A 26631-nucleotide genomic window follows, 5' to 3' on the forward strand; every position below is an offset into this window, starting at 1 on the left:
ATAAGTCTACTTACTCACCACATGGGTGGCATGCAAGTCTCAGCTATCAACACCCAAAATCTACCTCAAGAGGTCTCTTATGACATGACAGGTAACTTTGTGCAAAATGATAATTATGATTATGCTCAACCCTCTTATGAACAGGTTAATTACATAGGGAGTGTTCCTAGAAATCCCAATAATGATCCCTATTCTCAGACCTACAACCAAGGGTGGAGAAATTACCCAAATTTTGGGTGGAGAGACCAACCTCAGAGACCTCAATACTTTAACAATAATTTTCAGGGCGGCTTCCAATAGAACAATTACAATAACCGCCAATTTCAATCTCATCAACAACAACCACCTCCACAGGCAAATTCTAAATCCCAAGAAGATTCTAATTGGGAAATGATGAAGAATTTTTGCACAGGAAACCAGAGTATCGATCAAGAATTTGGAGATTTAGATGGGTCAAATAGCCACCAGAGTTAATGAAATTGATCAGAGGACCACTAATAGCCTTCCTGGTAACACAATTCCAAATCCAAGAGAGGAATGCAAGGCTATCACCTTGATAAGTGGACAAATGGCAAGTAGGGAAGCACAAGTTGATGAGGAGCCAGTTGAAAAAGATTGCAAGGTTATTCAACTAAGAAGTGGTAAAGTAGCTGGCTTTGAGACCAAGGTCAATGAAGAGTTAGTTGAAAAAGAAGCTCCAGAGGAGAAGAAGGAAGAAGTAGAGCACGCCCCTCCAAAACGTGCAAACAACCCATTCCCAGACTCTCTTGACACTTATTCTACACTGCCAAAGGCTCCTGAGTACAAGTCTAAGATGTCGTATCCTCAGAGACTTCAAAAGGAGACCAAGGACAAGCAGTTTTCAAAGTTCTTAGAAGTCTTCAGAAAGTTACAAATCAATATTCTTTTTGCTGAGGTTTTAGAGCAAATTCCTATCTATGTCTAGTTCATGAAGGAGCTGTTGTCAAAGAAAAAGCGTTTAAAGGGAGATGAGACAGTAGTCCTAACTAAGGAATGTAGTGCTGTAATTCAGAATAACTTGCCAAGAAAGATGTCAGATCCAGGGAGCTTTCAAATTCCATGCACCATTGGGAGCACAACCTTTGAGAAAGCCCTATGTGATCTGGGGGCAAGCATAAATCTAATGTCCTTATCTGTGATGAAAAAGCTGCAAATCCAAGAGGCACAACCCACAAAGATAGCATTACAGATGGCAGACAAATCTATGTAGCCTGCATATGGATTAGTGGAAAATATCTTGGTTAAAGTGGGTAAATTCTTCCTCCCAGCAGACTTTGTGATTCTTGATATAGGGGAGGATGAGAATGCCTCTATAATTCTAGGAAGACCATTCCTAGCCACTGGAAGAGCTGTGATAGATGTGAAAGAAGGTGAATAAGTGCTTAGAGTGCATAATGAGCAACTAGTATTTCATGTCTTCAAGGATGTACATTTAGCAGGTGAAGAAGAGAGGTGCATGCAGACTGTGCTTATTGATCCAACCCTTCAAAAACCTCCTGATGATACACAGTAGAATCTGCAGCTCAAATCTCCCTTGGCAACAATCAATAAAATTCCTCCTGACATCAAACCTAAGTTTGGTGTTGGGAATGCATCATCTACCAAGGAGGAGGTTCCCAAAAAGAAGAAAGTACCTAGAGGATGGAGAAACAAAAAGATCCCCACTGAAGGTTTCTCCCCAGGAATGAAGGTGGTGTTGACCAGCAATCCAGCATGGGTTTATACAGTAATCATAATCCTCTCTGTGGAGCATATTGAGCTACGTTATGGAGACATAGGAAAGAAGTTCAAAGTAAGGGGTGAAGAGCTGAACCCCTATGATCCTCCTCCATAGAGGAGCTGACCGTCAAGCTAGTGACGATAAAGAAGAGCTTGCCAAGAGGCAACCCGATAATTTTGTATCCTTAGTTATTTTTTGTAGTAGTAGTTTTCTTACTTATTTGATTTTTATTGAGTTTTCACTATTTTTCTGATCATGCAGCTATTTTTGAATAGGAACCGGATAATTTGAAAAAAAAAAAGAAGAGCACCCGACGCGCAACCGTCGCTGACGTGTACACGTCAGATGGGTGTGCGTGAAAAATAAAAATGCACAGAGAGTTTTGCGGGAGTGGCACCAGAATGAAGCCTTTTGAACAAAAAAAGCTCACGCGTACGCGTCCATGACGCGTGCGCGTCATTGGTGATTTTGGCACACTACGCGTACGCGTCACTGACGCGTACGCATGACCTGGAAAAACGGCATAAATATGTGTTTGGGCAGAGAGTTGTGCGTGCACGCGGCTGGCTTCGCGCGAATCGCACAAAACCCAGGGCACGCGGACGCGTGCCTGACGCTTACGCGTCATTAAGGAAATTTTGCGCCCCACGCGTACGCGTGCTGCACGCGTACGCGTTGCCTGCGCCGTACAATTACACTAGTTCGCCGCCCAGTTTTAATTTTCTTTCTTTCTCTCCCAATCCTAATTCTCTCTTGTTCCTTTATCCTTTTATTCTTCTTTCATCTTATTAATTATTTTTTTTTCAGATTTTCTTTGCTTAAGGACAAGCAAACATTTAAATTTGGTGTTGTCACTTCGCTTAAAGCTTTTCTGTTTAGCACCAAAGGGAGATGAACATTCTTCATGGAGGAATGAGATGGCCACCAACATAACTAAGGTGGTTAAGTTCCTTTCATTCTATTTCTCTTCCATTCCTATTTTATTGTCCTCTATTTTTGTTGCTTTGATTGCATGCATGATTTTTAGTACGTTTAGTTGTAACACCCTAACTACCAAAGCTCACGCTTCCGGCTGCGCAACTCTGATAGCTCGGACATTACGACGACACTTATACTATTTAATACTAAAATATGAGCCTGTTTAAAAACTTTAAACCGCAATACCATTCCCAAAAATACTTTCGCCATACAACGTACGTCCATACATACCATACAACTTACAAAAACTCATACGAGTACATCCATATATGTACATACATATATATAAATAATGTTACAGACATTAACCAATACAATTCCTATCCCTCTTACAGAATATATCAAGATAAAGGCGAGGGTACAATAAACCATAACTAAAACAATACAGGGCATCTCAATAACAAATAATTAAACTCTTCATAACTTCTGCGCCCAAATCCTGAAAGGGGAAAAAAGTAGGGGGTGAGAACATCATCCTCGAAAGGGTTCTCAGTAGAGGGTTTTTGGGAATTACTGTAATAGGATACATGAAGATAAACCGTACCAGTGATTAATAACCGTCTTATGCCTCTTTTCAAAAACAACAGTTTACAATGAAAGTAAAGTCAGAAATCTTTTCTGAAAGAGGAACTGTTCAATTCTCAAAACATCAAAGCATTTCAAAAAGGTTTATCTATACTGAACCAAAATAACCTTTCATATCTTATTCCAAACCAGAACCACAAAACCGAAATCAACCATCGGTCCATCTCATTCAACCACGGCCCTAGGCCCAAACAATCTAACCACAACCAATCCACCACAATCCAACAGAGTTCCAGATGCAAACACAAGTAGGAAGATGCAAACACAAACAAACAGTTATTGCAAGTAGAACAATTAGCAGTTAGTCACATAGGCAAACCAAGTACAATATACATACTCAAACAATGTCACATAGATGCATATGATGCATGCCTATCCCTAGTGGCTGATGATATCATCTGTCGGTTATATAGCCAACCCGACACGTCCTGGTAGCTAACCATGGACAGAAACACCCATCGCGGAGCAAGTAAGTTTGAGCTACAACCCCCTTGCTACTACCCGCTCAACCCAGAGCCAGTGGAATAACCACTACTGCGGCTACTACCCAGGCGGGTGTTTAACAGCTCAACCTGGAGCGAGTGGATTCACCACTACTACCGCTACTACCCAGGCGTCACAGTCTCTGACCTGGAGCAAGTGGGACGAACCACAACCCTTGCTACTACCCAGGTACCTCAAGCATATATTCATTCAGTCCAGCCATGGATCAACATCCATCTCAGCAATTCGGCTTAAATTCATAATTCATAGTCAGCCATACGGCCCATAACTCATTCGGCAATCAGTCATAAGTCAATATTATACACAGCCATTCCGGCTCACGGTTCAATCCAGAACCAGCCAATATTCATAATCATACACAGCCATTCCGGCCCATAACAAAACAGCACTTCCACACTCAACATCATCAAATTCATAAAACCGGCATTTAAGCCATAAATCACTTTTCTCAAGCCATTTCACTTTGAAATCAAATTTCAACTCTTTTCAGCCTTGGCTTTAAAGATTTTATTTCTCAAATCTTCTCAGGCTCATAAGCCAAATTTACTCAAAGTGAGTTCCCTTTTTAAAACAAAGCCACTCTCGGCATTCTCTTTCCAAAACTTCCAAAACCATGGAAAGTTAAAGATTCATTTTGGGAACATTCAAAATCACCCATCCAACAAAGGGATTTTATAACAAAAGTTTTCTTGCCAGAGTCCCAAGTCTTTAGGGAAGGTCAACTTATATAAATTCCTTAAAATTCATTGAAACTCTTAAAATCATAAATTCCCGGTTCAAGTAAATAAAACTGAATTTATTATAAAACCGATCATACAAAATCACAAGTTCCAACCCGGTCCAAAAATCAACTCATTTGAAACGGAACCGGTTCATTTGAATCAAACCACTTTCAGGTTTCTTTTTGGAACCCATTTTTTCAACTCTTCCAAAATGCCTCAAACTTGATTACTCAATCAAAAGTCTAGGTTCCTTTAAAAATCACTAAAAACTCATTTTTATATTGAAATCAATATTAAAGCATCATTCTTTCCTTCAGTGATTCAAACGGTAAAAATAGTTCAGTTCTAAATAAGCCGAATTCAATGTCTAAGGTTCATCAAATAAATTAAGCTTGAAAACATAAATATCCTTTTAATAAATCAAATAATACAGTTTCTCAAATCCAACCCTTTTTAAATAACCTAACAAACAAGTGTAGGATTTTGTAGAAATTTCGACAGCACCTCCCCTAAAACTTGGACTTTTGCCACCCGGTTCGGGTCCCAACTAAACCATTTCTCATTCCTTTTCAACAGCTCAAAACCAGAAATCAATTTAAAGCAAGCTAAATCCAACAATCGCCTCAGTGGCGTATCTCAAGGATACCATTTCAAAATCAACTCAATATCGATCGATATAACCCATTTCCAAAGCTTTAAAGAAACGGTTCAATAACAAATCATTTGTCCAAAACCAAATCAATTAAAATAAACCAGGCTGAATTCAAAAGTGCATTCGACTTTTCACATCATTGAAATAATTGACTCAATTCAAACCAATCCTCAACGGTTTAAACTCAGATTTCAAATCTTTAAAGAATCCACTTCAAAACATTATATTTCACAAAGCCGCACAACAACTCAGCCAAACCAACATCCATAATCATTCAAGTCAATCAAATAATACATAAGGCAGATACAATCACCAAATACACAATATCTCACATCAGTATCCATATGTAATAACTCCAATACACAAAACATAGTTTTTGGAAAGCGCCCCTACCTCAAAACGCAATTTCATAACCCAAACGCGTCACAGAGTCCTTTCCGCCTCAATCCGAAATCAACAACAACCGCAACCTCAGCTTCAAGCCACATTCGCAATAACCATAGCAACACTAATCGCAACATACAATAATCAGAACTCGACCCCACGCTACCAGAATTCATATTCATCAACTATACACAACAAAATACTAACGCGAGGCTTTTTGAAACATAATCTCTTACCGGAATAACAACACAAAGCAGCTGCGATTTTGAACCGGCCCCGGCAACAGCTCCGGTGGCGGCCAGAAGCTCCGGTGGATCAACTATAAAAACCGCGCAGCATTAAAACCTTCTCGAAATCCAAAAAGGCAAAAACCTCAATTAAAACCCTTACCGGAAAAATGGAGCAGCAGCTCCGGCGGCGACCTCCTGCAGCAACCACACCTTTTCCCGGCAACGAGAGGCACAACGGGATTCCTTGGCGGCAGAAACGGCGGTGGCTGGGCGCGGTTATGCCTCCTCTCCTTTGTACGACCCGGCAGCTTCCCTCTCGCCGGCACACAGCGGCGGCATTGCAGCAAGGAGCACAACGGTGGCGGGTAGACCGGCGACGACCCCCAGCAGTGGCGCCGGCGAACCAGTTGCGACAGAGGTAGCAGCTCAGACCACGCCTCTCCAGTCTCCGACGCGATCCCTCTCTCTTCCACCGATGGTGACGATGACGGCAAGGACAGAAGCGGCGGCGCGAACACTACAACAGCGACGGCGAGTTAGTCAGCAGCGCGAGTGACGACGAAGGCCCTACGTTCGGCCTCCCTCTCTCTCTTCGGCGTTGCTCTCCCCCGGTGACCCTCCTGCGTGCGACGTGACGCGACAGGGACTGGGTGCTACTCTTCAGCATCGCGTCTTCTCCCTCCTCTTGGTGACAGAGGCGCGCCACATGGCTCCATGGACGGACAGCGATGGCGGCACGGATTGGGTAGCGGCAGCAACGTGGCCTCCTTCCCCCTTTCTTCTCTGATCTCCTCTACTCCCCCTCCGTTTCCTCTTTCTTTCTGTTTCTTTCTTTGTGCCGTATGTTTTGTTAGGAAGGGGAAACAAGGGTGGCTGCTGTTAGAAGGGAGGGGCTGCAGCAGTTGTGAGGAAACCGGGTCATGGGTCATGGTTTCAGGGTTAAGGTTTCATCATTTTGAAAATTAGGGTTAGGGACATTTTAGTAATTTCACTTAAAAATAGGGATAATATAGAAATTAGAAATAAATTCTAATCCAACAAAATTAATGTATAGAAATACTATTTGCTCCTCCGTTTTACAAATTATTTTCAATAAAATGCCCAAATCTAAAAATTAGAAATAATATACTTAATTTCTTCATTTCCCAAAATAGCAGTAATAATATTTAAAATATTACTCATTTAATCAAAATCATGTAAAATCCATATTATTTCATAACTATCAACCTTATACTTTAGATATAGAAAATAATCTAATAATTATAAAATTGGATAATAATTATAACTTATCTCAAATCCAATAAATCAAAACTTGCCTTAATTATCTTTAATAAAATAATCTATGAAATTAAGGCTATAAATAACTGTAGGATTTGAGACTTGATCATAATAAGACTTTTCAAAGATTCTGGGTCTTACATTAGTTCTTAGATTTAGATTTAATTAAAATAAATTGTCTCATGTACCACTCACTGAGCTTGAATCTAAAAAGAAAAAAAATTAAATGATGTATTGTATGAGAAATTGAGTTTAATTTTAAGAATAGTCTTATTTACTTAAAGGTGGTGGTATTTTCTGTGATTTTTGAATGCATGATATGAACAGTATATATTTAAATTTGAACCAAGAGATGTTGATGTATAAGGAATAGGAATTTAGAGAATTATTATGAATTTTCTGAAATAAACAAAAATTTAATCTTTGAAGCAAAAGAAACAGCAAAAAAAAATAAATAAATAATAAAAGCAAGGTCCAAGGCTCTGAGCATCAATGACTAGGGAGGTCAGACATGATTAAAAGCTCAAAGAGTTGTTTCCCTAGTCATATGCTTATGGTGTGATTGTGTCAAGTAATCCTTGAGACAGAACACTTAGAGTTAAGACCAAGTGCGTTTAACAAAGTATGCCAAAGGCTTTGAGCACCACTGTTTGGGAGTAACTGAAAGAAAAATTAGGACTCAAAGAGAGTCCCCCAGTTAAGTACTTGTGGTGTTTTTGTGTCAAGTAATCCTTGAGACAAAATATTTAAAGTCACGGCTAGGCTCAAAGTGCAAAGCACCAAAGAAAAATAAATTAAAGTAAATTTTGCTGTGTTCAAGGATTAAACTGAAATGTAAAGATTAGGGAATTCAGAATATTATCCGGATTCTAATTTTGAATGACAATGGCATCCTTCTGATTCAAAGGAAAGTGAGATGCCAAACCCATTCAGAATTACAGTTATAAACCCCACTATAAAAAGAGACATGAGCTTAATCGAACTCTCATTCTCATGCAAATTCACATCCTAAGCCTATATTAATTTTGGTTGCTTGAGGACAAGCAACAATTTAAGTTTGGTGTTGTGATGCGTGAGCATCTTTCTTATCTTTTCCTAGTGAATTTGCATCTAATTTGTTGAGTTTAATAAAGAATTAATTATCTTTTAGCCAATATGGATGCTACTTTGAGTCTTTTGCAATTTTGTTTATTTTAGGTAGCATTCGAAGGAATTTGATGGAATTTCTGCAACACAAGAATTAAAGGAGATGGCGGCGAGGAGCGACGCGTACGCGTGAGTGTACGCGTGATTTGGAGTTTTCAATGGCGACACGTGCGCGTGACTGACGCGTACGCGTGATTTGAAGATTTGCTCAGCGACGCGTCCGCATGACTTGCGAAAAAGACCATCGACGCGTACGCGTGACATGCGCCACGTGCAGAAGATGCAGAAAAACGCTGGGGGCGATTTCTAGGCTATTTTAACTCAGTTTTCAGCCCAGAAAACACAGATTAGAAGCTGCAGAATGGACAAAACATGTGGTCACCACCCATCAAGTGAAGACTTGTCAATTAAATTCAAATTTAAATTCAAATATTATTTTTAGGAAAAGATATTATTTTTAATTTGAGATAATTAGATTTTAAATTAATTAGGATTAGTTATAAAAAAGGGATTCCATTAGGGAACATTATCCCATTCTATTCCAAATTTACATTCTGTATTCCATAACATTCTACTCTGAACAATGAGCAACTAATCCTCCACTGTTAAGGTTAGGAGCTCTGTCTATTGTATGGATTGATTCATTTGCTCTTTCTAATTTAATTTATGTTTTGATTTATATTTCAATAATTATTTTCATTCTTTATTTTATGAATTTGGGTGGAACGTAAGTATGACTCTCTTTCTATTTGAGTTCTTGTAAAACTTGGAAAAACTCTTTACTTGAACAACAGCTTGAAAACATATTATCTTGAATTTCTAATTGTTTGTATTTAACGGGATACGTGACATATAATCCCTTTATTTTTGGATAATTAGGATTCTTGTGGCATATAAACTGGAATTTGATCATCACCTTCTAAGTGGATTTAATTGACCAAGGAATTAGCAGTTAATGAATTTTAGAGGAGACTAGGAAGGTCTAAGGAATTAGGGTCTAGTCACATATAGTTTGTCATGAATTAAATCATACATGATTAAAAATAGTTGATAAGAAAAGTCAATCCGAAAAATAGACAACTCCGAAACTTTAACTGTTTTCTCCATATTTTATTCCCAACTTATTTATTTGTCTATCCTTTTGATATTCTGAGTTCGAATTTAAATCTTTTGAACATTTCAAAACCATTTTTTGCTTGCCTAACTAAACCAATCAATCAATCGTTGTTGCTTGATCTATCAATTCTCGTGAGATCGACCCTTACTTACGTAAGGTCTTACTTGATACGACCCGATACACTTGCCGGGTAGTTTGTGGTTATAAACACCGCATCAGTAACGATGAAGAAAGGTGACCTCAAAGGTATCTCAAGTTATTGTTGGATTGCAAAACCTCCATAACCAAAATCATTGTAGAGCTTTGCTAGATAATCTATGGTATGCCACCTGTAATTTTTGGACTTCTAGTACATTTCTAGAATTCTAAACTTTTTAAATAGAAAGGATCTACCTGTAGCCACAACCACCGTCGAAAATAGAAATTGTCTCATATACTGGAATGCGATTTAAATTCTTTGAATTACTATTAGCTTTAGATTCAGAATAAAAATCTCTTGATGAATTATTCATGTTTGTTTAGGTTTGAGTTTCATCTGCAATTGACTTTTTCATTATAGAGTCTTTCAATATTAGCACTAGCATTAGAGAAGATACGAATTTAAAAATGTATACAATTGATTGTATGAATTGAAGTTGAAAAAAGTATTAATGATTGACTAGAATGAAGAAAATGAATTAACAAAATACAATTTTCTTTACTTCAAGTGAAAGCAATAAAACTCCTAATGAATTAAAATTTATCCAAATGATCTATTTTCATTTTTTTTCTATTACTATTTCTCTCATGACTAATATTTAAATAGTCAGTTACTTCTTAATTATTATTGTTCTTGTGTAGTTTGATTCTAGTATAGCTTGTTTTTTGATGATTATATTTTAGCTTTTAAGATAAGTTATATTTTGATACTAAGAGAACAAAAAAGATGAATACTTATAAAAGACACTCTAATATTTAAGTTAGTATGTGAACAATGAATTTTTTTTAAAAGTAATTTTCAGCTCAGTCTCATATTGTTTTTTTCTACTTACTCCTTTATATAATCAGAGTTAGTGTTAGGATTTATTCATTATTTCTGAATTGTATTAATAATCAATAAATTATATTAGAACATTTTAACATTAATTGATCGATTTCATAATGTTCAAAAATAAGTAATAATATACAATTGATAACCGATCTATAATATTTAGAGCTGAATTATGATATGTAACTAATCTATAACGGATATATTAACTATATTGTATGTTCGTATCACAAATCCTTTTCTTGAAATACATAGGAATTGATTTGATTTTTAAACTCGTGTATTTACATTATAACTAAACTTAAGTTCTTTCATTTAAAAAAAAATTTGGTTAAAATTAAAATAATTTAATGCAATAAAATATAAATTTTTTTTATATTTTTTAAATATTAATATAAAAATAAAAGAATTTGAAAAGTGATAGAGATTGCAGAGGTCTCGTTGTTATTAATTATATTTAAATTGTGATCTAAACATAAATGTTAATTTGTATATTAAATTAATTCGTATTTCGGTTGTGTGAAGAACACGTTGACGAACGTTTAGGCTTATTATTAATTATTAACGTCACCTTGAAGAAGCCCAAATTTCAATTGTTATCTATTAGGCTCCGTTTGAAAAATTTTTGAAGTAAAAAAATTTTTTTTTTTGACTTATAAAAAGTAGTAGTATTAACGTCAGGTGCAATTTTTAAAATCAAATTACAATTTTTTAAGAAGCTATTTAGGAGCTTATAGAGAAGTTAAAAAAATAACTTCTCACATAATACTTTTACTTTTCATCATATTTTTATAAAATAAGCATTTTTAGAGTTAAAAATTCAAACACAAAATAACTTATTTATAAGTTACTTTTAACAGAATCATTTATTATTTAAATTATTTTATCAAAAAGAGCTTAATTAAGTTAGTTACCTAAACTGGACAAATATATTTCCTTGACTTTTTTTCTATTTTCTAAACATCGTTATACCTTTCTAATTGACTTTCCAGTAATTCAGTGGTCATAGAAGCAAACTACTAAATCTGGTCATAAAAGCAAACTACTAAATCTATCAAATCTATTTATGTGGACCTTTAGGCAGCGTTTGGTTTCAAAGACATAGACACATAGACATGGACACGCTAGAACATGTTCTATGTTTATTTGTTGAGATACAAATTTTTTATGGACACATTAATACACAAGTATACACAAAATACATGTATTTAGTGTACTTCTAAAATATTGAGACACAGAGACACAATCAATTAGACACAATTTTTTGCTCTTTTACCTCTTGTTAATTTCTTAACCCTAATTCTTTTTTCTCTCTCTCATTCTCCATCCACCGTGACTGTTCTCTTTCCTCCTTCCTCCCTCCATCCTCCCTCCTTCTGCCATTGCATCCCGTCGTCCAGATTCGCCGTCAGCATTGTATCTCCTCGTCCAGATCTACCCCGCCGCGTCTCCCCCTTCGTCCAGATTCGGGTGCTGCTGCCGCTGCGTCTCCCACATTATCCAGATCTGAGCGCTGCTGCTATTTCTCCTCCTTCATCCAGATCCGTGCGCCGCCACTCGTCTACTCCTTCGTCCAGATCCGCCGCCACCGCTATGTCTCCTTCGTTCAGATTTGCGGCTGTCGCCTCTCTTCCCTCTTCGCAATGCCCATGGCGGCTTCTCCCTCTTTCTCTTCAAATTTGCCATTGTCGCCTCTTCTTTTACTTTGGGTCTTCTCTTTTCACAGTTTACTCTTCAATTACTTTCTCCTTCTTTTTTTTTTTATTTTTTTGTTGTAAAATAAAAATTCTTATTAATTCTTGTAAAATTTGTGCTGATTGATTTGTGGTAAATCGTGTGTGATGATGAATCTCTAGTGGTGGAGATGGTGGATGATAATAGTAACAATGGTGGCTGATTTTTTTTTATTATTTTATAAAGATAATATGGACTTTTTTTAATTTTATTATATTTTGTTCAATGTTTACCAAACACAGTACATAAATATTAATAATTTGTATCCATATTTTTAATATCTATGTCTCTGTGTCTTTGTCTCAAGAGATACATAAACCAAACGCTGCTTTAAAGTCTCCATGCCACATTTCTATCATAAATATCAGAATAAACATTTAATTTAAATTAATTTTCAATAAATTTTTATTATTCTAAAAGTTTTCAACAATAAAAAATATATATCTTTAAATTTTTGTTAACAACTAATTCTTCATATCTAAAAAGAAATAATACTAGGCATATAAAAAAAATTAATCACTCATCAAAAATACATATTGAAAATAACTTAAATAATATATGTATTCATATATAAATACACGGTGATTGATTTAGTGGAGGTTCTTTTATACAAATAGAATTTTTTTTCTAAAAAAGTCAAAATTCGAACTCCATTTTGGATTAATTGAAAATTCATGAACTGGGAATTATGAGTAAAATTTTGGGATTAATTTAGTCTTTTACCAATGTTTGTACAATTTTTTTTTTTAACGAAGAGAAGTTGAATTTAAATATTTTTTAAGATAAAAACTTGTAATATATAAGGAATTTTGAATTAGCAGATATTTTATATTTAATATAGTTTTGAATTCAAATCAACATATATTTGTGTTTTGAGGTGTACTTAACGAGTCGTGAGTAAATAAGCTTTGGAAATAATGAAGTTGGAAACGGAGTCGAAAATAGCTTCAAGTTGGCTTTGGGACGACGGATAAATGGGGTATTTTTAAAGAACTTTGATGCTTAAGTTTATAAGAGTTTAAGCAAAGTAAGTATAAAATGGATCGAGAAATAACTGATGAAGTGTTAGACTATATTTATAAAAGAAATATCATCACTTGAAAAGATCTTATCTGATAATAAAAAAGTTATTTTTCCTATTCATAGGAAGTTATGTACTACAAAGTGGGCAGTTACCACACTATAATATACGTAACCGAAATAGTGAAAAGGGAGTTCTTACTTTCTCGTCAACTCAGGTCAACTCTTATTTGTCCACATAAGTCAACTCGCGTGCCTTGAAACGCCCTGGCCATGGTTTGGCCTCAGGCATAGACATTGGACTTGAGCGAGGCTCATATAAGATGATAAAATTCTATCTTATCTCTTTGTAATTGTTATTTAAGTAAGAACATGAACAATTTTCAATATCAAAATCTTCAATTCACCAAATAAAAATTAGTAAAACATAAGAATCTTTTCTTGATGAAATTAAATAAGAAAATATCATTTATTAAAAAATTAACACCAACACTCAACTTCAAATTTTTCCTGCTTGCTCTAAACCAGAAAAGAAAAAGGAAACCAGATAATTCAATATTAATTCAACTATCTCCAAGATTCTAAAACACTAAAAGAAATATTAGCCATTCAATTACTAAGCAAAAAAAATATTCTAACATTAATAAAAATATTAACTCAAAATGTTAGCTAATAATATTAATATAAATATTGGTCTCTTAATATTTTTTTAAAATATGTTTTGAAATAAATATTTATAATTAAGCTTAAAAATGAGTTAAACTAATTTGTGAGTCAATTTAAACTCATTTCATTAACAACTTGATAAGTTGAACTTATGAGACAAATTTAAACTTAAATAAGTTCAATTTATTGATTCATAAACTAGCTGAATTATATATATTACTTTTAATTATAATAATATAATTATGCATAAACACATAATTACAATATTCATATTTATTAACAATGAAGATGCATTTTTTTTTTTGTCATCTAAATTATAATATTTTTATTTATTTATTTTACGCTGAATGGATAACAAGTCTAATTGAATTATTATTTAAGATAGAAAAGAGTAACATGTTTATATGTTAGTATTTTAATATAGAATTTTATAGCCATCTTTTATGTATGATTTTGATATCCAGAAGACATAAACTATGAGATGCATGTTATAGTGTTTATTACGGTGGTTATGATAGTTATATAATTTTAGTAATATTTAAAAAATATTACTAAAATTAAAATAATATTTTTTAATTTAAAATAAAAATAAAAAATATTAATATAAAATAGTGTAACTTTAATTTTAATAATATTTTTTAAATTTTTTTAGTCACCGTAAACATTATTATTATAAGAACCATAGACTCCACTAAATATAATTAATATATAATATATATAATTGATAGATTTTTTATATATGTTATTATTTATTTATATAGGAGTATATATTATGATCATGTTATTTAAGTAAATTTATGAATTTTTAGTGAGTTAAATTTTTGTTTACAAAAGATCGTCGATTATCAACGAATTTAACCAATTTTCACGAGTTAAACTTAAGCTTAGTCTGACTCAGCTCAATCGAGCTTAATTCTAACTTTACTTAGAGTTTTGAATTAACAAATATTTTACATTTGATATAATTTTGAAATCAAATTGACACATACATATTTTGAATTTTAGAAACTTTCATCAACAAATAAAAATGAGTAATATAACGACCCAACATCTAGTACGTTATGATCGTACTAAAATAAGACGTTACTAACCTATTTTTCTTATTAACTATTTAATATCGATCCTTTCATACGATATCGCATTTCAATCTTTAAGAAAATGCCAGAAAAATTTGTTTTCAATTCATTAAAAATCATATATCAAAGATTACCAAGTAATGATAATCACATAATTACTAATAATAATAAATCTTATACAAGTAATCAAAATAAAACTTAGATACAACATCTATTCCTCTGTATAAAATAAAAATCTTAAACAACAACCGAGGAAAACCTATGAAAGTAAGTTAACTCATAAATAAAGTCAATAATCGCCCGCAGCCTCAAACTGAATCTTCGAACCTGTATCACTGAAAGGGTAGAAGATTTTGGGGTGAGAACAAACCACACGTTCTCAGTAGGAACGGAAATACTATCAAAGCAAAGAAATACTTGCAAATAGAATTAATTTCATTATAAAACAGTTTATCTTTGAAATAACCTTTTGGAAAAGTTTGGTGAAAAACTTACTTTAAAAGGTGTTTAAAGAAATTCCTTTAATTTACAAATAAGTAAGATGAATAGTTTAAAGAAACAAAAAGGACCAAAGACGTGCCTAGTGACTTCCTATCCAACTTGCCTCGCTCACCGCTATCTAAATAATACATACATTAGAATAATCAGGCAACACCTAGTCCACATGCCTCAACCTTCATTACCACATACTAGAAACCACCATCATCACGCCTCCACCAAAAAGGGTCTCTCAGATAAACATACAGATACAAGACAAACTAAGAAATCACATATAGGATTCAGGTACAGCAAGTAAAACAAGTAGCAGATAAACATGGGTAAGCAATTAGGCAAACCAAAACAAGTGCACACTCAATCAAAACATACAAATGCATATGATGCATGCCTGTCCTTTGGCTGATGAGTCTCATTTGTCGGCTATACAGCCAACCCAACATGTCCTGGTAGTTAACCATTGGACAGTCCCTCTGTGCGTGCATCCCCAAGCTCAAAAATAATATCCATGGAGTCAAACTCCAAACTCAATAATTTAATATTCCATAGAGTCAAACTCCAAGCTCAATAATATTCCATGGAGTCAAACTCCAAACTCAATAATAAAATATTCAAGGTTCATATATATACATATGCCCATGGGAGAACCCGGTGAGTTAAAGTACCCGATCACATCTTGCGACAGAGTGTCAACAGAGTATCGAGTCTCAACTTGGAGCAAGTGGTGGCAAGCCACTGCGTCTACCTAGGAAAACCCGTGTCTCAGATAATTCAAATTCATAAGCCATATGAATAATTCAATCATAATTCATCAATATCCACATTATTCTCAATCTTATCTCATTCATCACCATACCTCAATCATACTTAATCATTATCCTTTCCCTCAATACGAAATCACCATCAAACCTCCATCAAACCAATTGTCACTAATTACATCTTAATTCAAGCATAACCTTCAAACTTATTCACTTATCCCCAAACTCTTCAAATTATACTTAAATTACTATTTTAATGGAACAAAATTGAAGCGGAACAGATTTTCAAGAAAGGAAGAAGCAGAGTTACCGGTGAATTTTTCCCGGTTTCGATGATGGTCGTGGTAGTGGCGGCATGTTCGATAGTGACAAAGCACAGTGACGAGCGGATATTTTATACGCTTTTTGGCATCATTTTCATATAGTTTTTAGTATATTTTATTTAGTTTTTATTAAGTTTTTATAGGTTTTAGTGTTAAATTCACATTTTTGGATACTACTATGAGTTTTTGTGTTTTTGTACAATTTCAGATAATTTCTGGCTGAAATTGAGGAGCTGGAGCAAAAGTCTGATTTAGAGACAGAGAAAGCGCTGCAGATGCTGTCCGGATTTGACCTCCTTGAACTCGGAAGAGCTTTTCTGGAGCTAAAAAATTTCAAATGGAGCGTTCTCAAAAGGTATAGAAAGCTGACTTTCAGAACTTTCCAGCAATGTATAATAGTCTATACTTTGCTTCAGATTAGAAGGCCTAAAACTGGCGTCCAGCGCCCACAGAGCAGAGTCCAGCATCCAAACACCCAGAGAGGATCCCCTAGCAGTAGCCAGCGTTCAATACCCTAGGAGCCTCATAGCACGTGGATCTCATCAAAGCTCAGTCCAAACACTCACCAAGTGGGCCCTAGAGGTGGATTTTAGCACTAGAAAGACTATTTTACCCTTACTAGTCTTTTGTTTAGTATTTAAGGGATTTAATTTATGTTATTCAAAGACATCATCTAGATTTTTACACCATATTCGAGTTTTATATTGTATTTTCCTTTCAGTATGAGTTTTTAAACCTCCTAGGTTAAGGGGAGAAGCCCTGCTAAGTCCTATGAATTAATAAAAGTATTACTGTTTCTTCTTCGATCCGTGCTTGATTTATTTCTAAGATGTATATTCGTTCTTCAACATGGTGAATAGGATGATTAGTGACAATCAGCTCTGTTTATCATACTAAGACGAACGTGCCTGACAAACACCCTCGTCTACTTGGGTTCGTGTGAATACGTGGCCGGAAAGCACGAATCAACAGCTATGTTTATACATCTCTCAGACGACTAATCCACGACTTCGTTGGGGACTTCTCGAGACACCAGTTCAGCCAATTTCTGGGGAGATTAGGGTCTCCAGAGTATAGGCTAGAATTCAAAGAAGCAGCATTCTCTGATCTGAAATATTCGACCTTGTCTGTAGCATTTTGAGTAGGATCGCCAAGAGAATGAACTGCTAGAGCTTCACCTTCCGTCATATTGGATGACCACGGGCAATGGTGTTTGATTTGGAGCAAAGGAGATCAACGACCACGAGCAATGGCTTTAATCACATACAGCCTACCATAGAAGAGATCATTCACAAGCAAAGAAGACAGTGATACCAGAATTAATTCAGAAAGACAAAGCAACTCCAATCTTCAACTATATTCCTATTAGTGATTCCAATAATCTTTATACAATTCCGTATCCAACAACCTTCTGATTTTGCCTGACTAAGACCTGAAAGATAACCATAGCTTGCTTCAAACCACAATCCTCGTGGGATCGACCCTGACCCGCTCAGATATTACTTGGACGACTAGTGCACTTGCTGGTATAGCTGTACAGAGTGTCGGGATTCATGCACCAAGTTTTTGGCGCTGTTGCTGGGAATTGTTGAGTTTGGACAAACTGACGGATTGTCTTGCTCCCAAGATCAAGTAATTTTTTATTTTATTTGAGTCTTTTAATCTTTGTTTTCTTTTTCTCTATTTTTCGAAAAAAGTAAAACCCTTTTCAAAAATATTTTTCTTTTTCTTGTTCAATTTTTGTTCTTGGTTTGAGTCTTTTTGTCTGTGTCACAGGTAATTTTCTAAATTTTTGAGTCATTTTTCTAAAAATATTTCAAAATTAGTGTCTTTTTGTTTGAAGTCTTGTTTCAAATTTTAAATTTGGTGTTGAGTCTTTTGTTTTTGTTCTTGTTGAGTTTTTCGTTTTTTTTAGTCTTTCTTTCAAAAAAATTCAAAAATAGTTTCTTGTTTAATTCTTTTGTCAATTCTTTAAGTTTGGTGTCTTCTTGTTACTTTTCTTCTAATTTTCGAAAATTGTGTTTTGGTTTTCTAAAAATTTTAAGTTTGGTGTCCTTTATATGTTCTTGTGTTCTTTGAGTTTCTTGAGTCTTGTTCTTAGTGTTCTTGTCAATCTTCAAGGTGTTCTTGAGTCTTTTTTGTGTTTTGATCTTAAAATTTTTAAGTTTGGTGTTCCTTTGTGTTTCCCTTCAAAATTTTCGAAAATAAGGTGCACTAGATCTAAAAATTTTAATTCTGGAGTCTTTTACTTGTTTTTTTCTTTCATCATTAAATTCAAAAATAAAAAATATATTTTCTATTTTTATTTTAACTTAATTTTCGAAAATTTTAAATAAAAATTCAGATTTCAATTTTAAATTTTTATCTTATCTTATCTTAGTTTTCAATTTTCAAAAAATCAAATCTTTTCAAAATAAAAAATATATTCCTTTTCAAAATCTTATCTTTTTCAAATTTCAAAATTTTAAAAATCATATCTTTTTCAAAAGCAAATTTCAAAATCTTATATTTTTCAAATCTTTTTAAATTTCTTATCTTATCTTTTTCTAATTTCAAATTTCAATTTCAAATCTTTTCTTATCTTATCTCTTATTTTGTTTTATTTTAAAATCTGTTCTTAATTAATATCTTATTTTCTCTCTCTTCTTTTTCAAAACCTCATAACTAACTCTTCCCTCTCAATTTTTGAAAACTCTCTCTTCTTCTCTCTCTTCTATTTTCAAAAATTTAACATTTAAATTTTAAATCTTTTTAAATTAATTAACTTAATTTTCGAAAATAATAAATAAATAAAATAAAAACAAAAATATTTTGATTCTTATTTAACTTTGCTATTTCTAACTCTTCTCTCTATATCATTCGAACTCTTCTTGTCTCCCATCTTCCATCTTCACTTTTATTTCTCTCTTCTCTTTTCACATCTCACTGGAAGCTCTTTGGTCCAAGTGACACAAAAAGCTTTCTTCTTTGCTTTCTTTTCCTTTCTTGTTTATGACCAGGAATAGGGATAAAGAACCCCTCTTGACTCCTGATCCTAAACCTGAGAAGACTCTAAGGAGGCGTTTACAACAAGTTAAAGTACAACACTCCGGAAGAGACCTTTCAGAAAGTTTTAAACAAGAACTAGGAGACATGGCCGAACCTCAAGAGGAAGCAAGAAAGGTTCTTGGTGACTTCACCATACCTACATCTGACTTTTATGGCAGAAGTATCTCTGTACCTACCATTGGAGCTAACAATTTTGAACTTAAGCCTCAGTTAATCTCTCTTCTGTAGTAGAACTACAAGTTTTATGGACTTCTAATGGAAGATCCACATCAGTTTTTAGCTGAATTCTTACAGATCTGTGATACTGTAAAGACTAATGGAGTAAATCCTGAAGTCTACAAGCTTATGCTCTTTCCCTTTGCTGTAAGAGACAGAGCTAAGCTATGGTTGGATGCCCAACCAAAAGAGAGCTTAGACTCTTGGAAAAAGCTGGTTAATGCTTTTCTGGCTAAGTTCTTTCCCCCCTCAAAGAATGAACAAGATTAGAGTGGAAGTTCAAACCTTTAGACAAAGAGAAGGTGAATCCCTCTATGAAGCTTGGAAAAGATACAAGCAACTAATCAGGAGATGTCCTTCTGATATACTCTCAGAATGGTCTATGGTCTATCATAGGTGTGTTCTATGATGGTCTATCGGAGATGTCCAAAATCTCATTGGACAGCTCTGCAGGTGGATCACTCTACTTGAAGAAAATACCTACAGAAGCAAGAGAACTCATTGAAATGGTTACAAATAACCAATTCATGTATACTTCTGAAAGGAATCCTGTAAACCATGGGACCTCTCAAAAAAAAGGAGTTCATGAAGTTGATACTTTGAATGCCATATTATATCAGAATAGGATCTTGACCCAACAGGTCAATATGATCTCCCAGCATCTGATTGGAATGCAAACTACAGCTGGCAGTACTCAGGAAGCTTCTTCTGAAATAGAAGCTTATGATCCTGATCAACCCACTATGGAAGAGTTAAATTACATGGGAGAACCCTATGGAAATACCTACAACCCTTCATGGGGGAACCATCCTAACCTCTCAAGGAAGGATCAGCAGAAACCTTGGTAAGGTTTCAACAACAATCAAGGTGGAAGGAACCAGAATAGGTTCAATAACAGACCACCATTCCCATCTTCTCAAGGGAATATAGAAACCTCTAAGCAGAGCATTTCTGACTTAGTAACTCTGGTTTTCAGCCTCTCCAAGACCACTCATAGTTTCATAAATGAAACAAGGTCCTCCATTAGAAACTTGGAGGTATACGTTGGTTAACTGAGTAAGAGGATCCCTGAGATTCATCCTGACACTCTTCCCAGTAACACTGAAGTGAATCCAAGAGAAGAGTGCAAGGCCATAACCATGGAGATAGAGGCCGAATATGGAGAGGATGGGGTGGCGTTGAATGCTAGTGAAGGACATATCATTGGGTGTTCAACGCCCAATCTGGCAGCAAGCCTAGCGCTGAATGCCAGTGAGGAACCCCTCACAGGGCGTTCAACGCCCATCCTGATAGTAGAGCTAGCATTAAACGCCAGCCAGGGAGCACTAGCTGGGTGTTCAATGCCCAAACATACAGGCTCTTTGGTGCTGAACGCCAGTGAGGAACCCCTCACTGGGCGTTCAATTCCCAACCAGGCAGGCTTTTTGGTGCCTGATGAGCGGATAATTTATACGCTTTTTGACATTGTTTTTAGTATGTTTTCAGTAGGATTTAGTTAGTTTTTAGTATATTTTTATTAGTTTTTAATTAAAATTCACTTTTCTGGACTTTACTATGAGTTTGTGTGTTTTTCTATGATTTCAGGTATTTTCTGGCTGAAATTGAGGGACCTGAGCAAAAATCTGATTCAGAGACTAAAAAGGACTACAGATGCTGTTGGATTCTGACCTCCCTGCACTCGAAGTGGATTTTCTGGAGCTACAGAAGCCCAATTGGTACGCTCTCAACGGCGTTGGAAAGTGGACATCCTGGGCTTTCCAGCAATATATGATACTCCATACTTTGCCCAAGATTTGATGGCCCAAACTGGCGTTCAAAGTCACCTTCAGAATTCCCAGCGTTAAACGCCGGAACTGGCACCAAAGTGGGAGTTAAACGCCCAAACTGGCACAAAAGCTGGCGTTTAACTCCAAGAAGAGTCTCTACACGAAAATGCTTCAATGCTCAGCCCAAGCACACACCAAGTGGGCCCGGAAGTGAATTTTTATGTCTTTTACTCATCTTTGTAATTCTTAAGCTACTAGTTCCCTATAAATAGGACCTTTTACTATTGTATTTTCATCTTTGGACATCTAGTTCTTAGATCATTGGGGAGGCTGGCCTCACGGCCATGCCTAGACCTTGTTCTTATGTATTTTCAACGGTGGAGTTTCTACACACCATAGATTAAGGTGTGGAGCTCTGCTGTACCTCGAGTATTAATGCAATTACTATTGTTCTTCTATTCAATTCAGCTTGTTCTTATTCCAAGATATCACTTGTTCTTCAACTTGATGAATGTGATGATCCGTGACACTCATCATCATTCTCACCTATGAACGTGTGACTGACAACCACCTCCATTTTACCTTAGATTGGGTGAATATCTCTTGGATTCCTGATACACGATGCATGGTTGATCGCCTGACAACCGAGCGCTCGCCTGACAACCGAGCCAGCCATTCCGTGAGATCAGAGTCTTCGTGGTATAGGCTAGAACTGATGGCAACATTCAAGAGAATCCGGAAGGTCTAACCTTGTCTGTGGTATTCTGAGTAGGATTCAATGATTGAATGACTGTGACGAGCTTCAAACTCCTGAGGGCGGGGCGTTAGTGACAGACGCAAAAGAATCACTGGATTCTATTCCGGCCTGATTGAGAACCGACAGATGGATAGCCGTGCCGTGACAGGGTGCGTTGAACATTTCCACTGAGAGGATGGGAGGTAGCCACTGACAACGGTGAAACCCATGCATAAGCTTGCCATGGAAAGGAGTAAGAAGGATTGGATGAAGACAGTAGGAAAGCAGAGAGACGGAAGGGACCAAGCATCTTCATACGCTTATCTGAAATTCCCACCACTGAATTACATAAGTATCTCTATCTTTATCTTTATGTTTTATTCATCATCCATTACCAATTGAGTCTGCCTGACTAAGATTTACAAGGTGACCATAGCTTGCTTCATACCAACAATCTCTGTGGGATCGACCCTTACTCGCGTAAGGTTTATTACTTGGACGACCCAGTACACTTGCTGGTTAGTTGTGCGAAGTTGTAGTGATCACAATTTCGTCCACCAAGTTTTTGGCGCCGTTGCCGGGGATTGTTTTGAGTATGGACGACTAACGGTTCATCTTGTTGCTTAGATTAGGTATTTTTTCTTCAGAGTTCTTAAGAATGAATTCTAGTGTTTCAAGGTGATGCTCTTATCATCACCAAAGCTGATTGATTCTCATCAATTTAGCTCTTGAATGTAATGTCCTGCTGAAGCTTGGCTAGCCATGTCTAATTCCTTTAGACTAAAGCTTTAGACTAACATTGCATGATTCCTGGAATTCTCATTAAGAATTTTGATATCTTCATTTTCTTTTTCACTTAATTTTCGAAAAATCCAAAAAAATTACAAAATCATAAAAAAACCAAAAATATTTTATGTTTCTTGTTGAGTCCAGTGTCACATTTTAAGTTTGGTGTCTTGCATGCATTGTTTATATGATCTTGGTTCTATTTTCAAGTCAATAGTACAAGGAACTGAAGATTCAGAACATGCAGCAGAGGAATTACACAGAAAAAATTGGGCGTTCAAAACGCCCAGTGAAGAAGGACAGACTGGCGTTTAAACGCCAGCCAGGGTGCCTGGTTGGGCGTTTAACGCCCAAAAAGGTAGAGCATTGGGCGTTAAACGCCAGAATGTGCACCATTCTGGGCGTTTAACGCCAGGATGGCACAAGAGGGAAGATTCTGTTTTAATTCAGATTTTTTTCAAGTTTTCAAAGTTTTTCAAAATCAAATCTTTTTCAAATCAAATCTTTTCAATCAAATGTTTTCAAAATCAATTTCTTTCCTTTTTCAAAGATACTTGCTAACAATTAATGATTTGATTGAACATTTTAAGTATGTTGCCTTTTTTGTTGAGAAAGGTTTAATGTTTGAATCATATCTTTTCTTGTTAGCCAAGTCATTAATTTTAAAATCAAATCTTTTTAAAATTGTTTTCAAATCATATCTTTTCAATCATATCTTTTTAAAAGCATAATTTTTCAAACATATCTTTTTAATCACATCTTTTTCAAAAATAGTTTTCAATCATTTTTTTTTCAAAATCTTTTTCAAAAATCACTTGATTTCTTTCCCACTTTTAGTTTTCGAAAATTATCAATCAATTTTTCAAAATGTTCTTAAAATCTTTTTAACTTAATTTTCGAAAAATCTCTTCCCCTCTTCTCACATCCTTCTATTTATGGAGTACCACTCCTCCTCAATGCACAATTCGAACTCTATCTCACTAAGTTCGAATTCTCTACTTCTTCCTTCTATTTTTCTTTTCCTCTGACACCTCAAGGAATCTCTATACTGTGACATAGAGGATTCCATATTTTCTTGTTCTCTTCTCTTTCATATGAGCAGGAACAAAGACAAAGGCATTCTTATTGAAGCTGACCCTGAACCTGAAAGGACCTTGAAGCGAAAGCTAAGAGAAGCTAAGGCACAACTCTCTGTAGAGGACCTAACAGAAATCTTCAAAGAAGAAGAACCCATGGCAGCCGAGAACAACAACAATGCCAACAATGCAAGGAAGGTGATGGGTGACTTTACTGCACCTACTCCCGACTTCTATGGGAGAAGTATCTCTATCCCTGCCATTGGAGCAAACAACTTTGAGCTTAAGCCTCAATTAGTTTCTCTAATGCAACAGAATTGCAAGTTCCATGGACTTCCATTGGAAGATCCTCATCAGTTTTTGGCTGAATTCCTGAAAATCTGTGACACTGTCAAGACTAATGGGGTTGACCCTGAGGTCTACAGACTTATGCTATTCCCTTTTGCTATAAGAGACAGAGCTAGGACATGGTTGGACTCACAACCTAAAGAAAGCCTGAACTCTTGGGAAAAGCTAGTCAATGCCTTCTTGGCAAAGTTCTTTCCACCTCAAAAATTGAGTAAGCTTAGAGTTGAAGTCCAAACCTTCAGACAGAAGGAAGGTGAATCCCTCTATGAAGCTTGGGAAAGATACAAACAATTGATCAGAAAGTGTCCCTCTGACATGCTTTCTGAATGGAGCATCATAGGTATTTTCTATGATGGTGTCTCTGAACTATCCAAGATGTCTTTGGATAGCTCTGCTGGAGGATCTCTTCATCTGAAGAAGGACGCCTACAGAAGCTCAAGAATTAATTGAAATGGTTGCAAATAACCAATTCATGTACACTTCTGAAAGGAATCCTATGAACAATGGGACAAATCAGAAGAAAGGAGTTCTTGAGATTGATACTCTGAATGCCATACTGGCTCAGAACAAGATATTGACTCAGCAAGTCAATTTGATTTCTCAAAGTCTGTCTGGAATGCAAAATGCACCAGGCAGTACTAAGGACGCTTCATCTGAAGAAGAAGCTTATGATCCTGAAAACCCTTCAATGGAAGAGGTGAATTACATGGGAGAACCCTATGGAAACACCTATAATCCTTCATGGAGAAATCATCCAAATCTCTCATGGAAGGATCAACAGAGACCGCAACAAGGTTTCAACAACAACAATGGTGGAAGAAACAGGTTTAGCAATAGCAAGCTTTTTCCATCATCTTCTCAGCAACAGACAGAGAATTCTAAGCAGAACCACTCTGACTTAGCAACCATGGTCTCTGATCTAATCAAAACCACTCAAAGTTTCATGACTGAAACAAGGTCCTCCATTAGAAACTTGGAGGGACAAGTGGGACAGCTGAGCGAGAAAATTACTGAACTCCCTCTTAGTACTCTTCCAAGCAATACAGAAGAAAATCCAAAAGGAGAGTGCAAGGCCATCAACATGGCTGAATTTGGAGAGGAAGGAGAGGCAGTGAACGCCACTGAGGAAGACCTCAATGGACGTCCACTGGCCTCCAATGAATTCCCTAATGAGGAACCATGGGAATCTGAGGCTCATACTGAGACCATAGAGATTCCAATAGATTTACTTCTGCCATTCATGAGCTCTGATGAGTATTCTTCCTCTGAAGAGGATGAGTATGTCACTGAAGAGCAAGTTGCCAAGTACCTTGGAGCAATCATGAAGCTAAATGACAAGTTATTTGGTAATGAGACTTGGGAGGATGAACCCCCTTTGCTCACCAAAGAACTGGATGGCTTGTCTAGGCAGAAATTACCTCAAAAGAGACAAGATCCTGGGAAGTTTTCAATACCTTGTACCATAGGCACCATGACCTTTAAGAAGGCTCTGTGTGACTTAGGGTCAAGTGTAAACCTCATGCCTCTCTCTGTAATGGAGAAGCTAGGGATCTTTGAGGTACAAGCTGCAAGAATCTCACTAGAGATGGCAGACAACTCAAGAAAACAAGCTTATGGACTTGTAGAGGACGTTTTGGTGAAGATTGAAGACCATTACATCCCTGCTGATTTCATAGTCCTAGAGACTGGGAAGTGCATGGATGAATCCATCATCCTTGGCAGACCCTTCCTAGCCACAGCAAAGGCTGTGATTGATGTGGACAGAGGAGAATTGATCATTCAAGTGAATGAAGAATCCTTTGTGTTTAAGGCTCAAGGATATCCCTCTGTCACCATGGAGAGGAAGCATAAAGAGCTTCTCTCAAAACAGAGTCAAACAGAGCCCCCACAATCAAACTCTAAGTTTGGTGTTGGGAGGCCACAACCAAACTCCAAGTTTGGTGTTGAACCCCCACATTCAAACTCTAAGTTTGGTGTTGGAAGGTTCCAACATTGCTCTGAGCATTTGTGAGGCTCCATGAGAGCCCACTGTCAAGCTACTGACATTAAAGAAGCGCTTGTTGGGAGGCAACCCAATGTTATATTTTATCTATTTTCCTTTGATATTTTATGTTTTCTGTAGGTTGATGATCATGAGAAGTCACAAAATCAATTGAAAAAGCAAAAACAGAATGAAAAACAGGAAGAAAAATAGCACACCTTGGAGGAAGAACCTACTG

The 26631-nt window shown here is 35.9% G+C and overlaps 1 non-coding gene across 1 annotated transcript; it reads right to left on the reverse strand.

Annotated features, from left to right (window-relative positions):
• Nucleotides 1-24625: 24625 nt before the first annotated feature.
• Nucleotides 24626-24733, reverse strand: LOC130958574 (small nucleolar RNA R71). Its single transcript, XR_009077688.1, has one exon. It is a non-coding gene; the product is annotated as a small nucleolar RNA R71 (small nucleolar RNA).
• Between the last annotated feature and the right edge of the window lie 1898 nt (nucleotides 24734-26631).

Source organism: Arachis stenosperma, chromosome 10 (assembly GCF_014773155.1).
Source record: "Arachis stenosperma cultivar V10309 chromosome 10, arast.V10309.gnm1.PFL2, whole genome shotgun sequence".
NCBI classification, from domain to species: domain Eukaryota; kingdom Viridiplantae; phylum Streptophyta; class Magnoliopsida; order Fabales; family Fabaceae; genus Arachis; species Arachis stenosperma.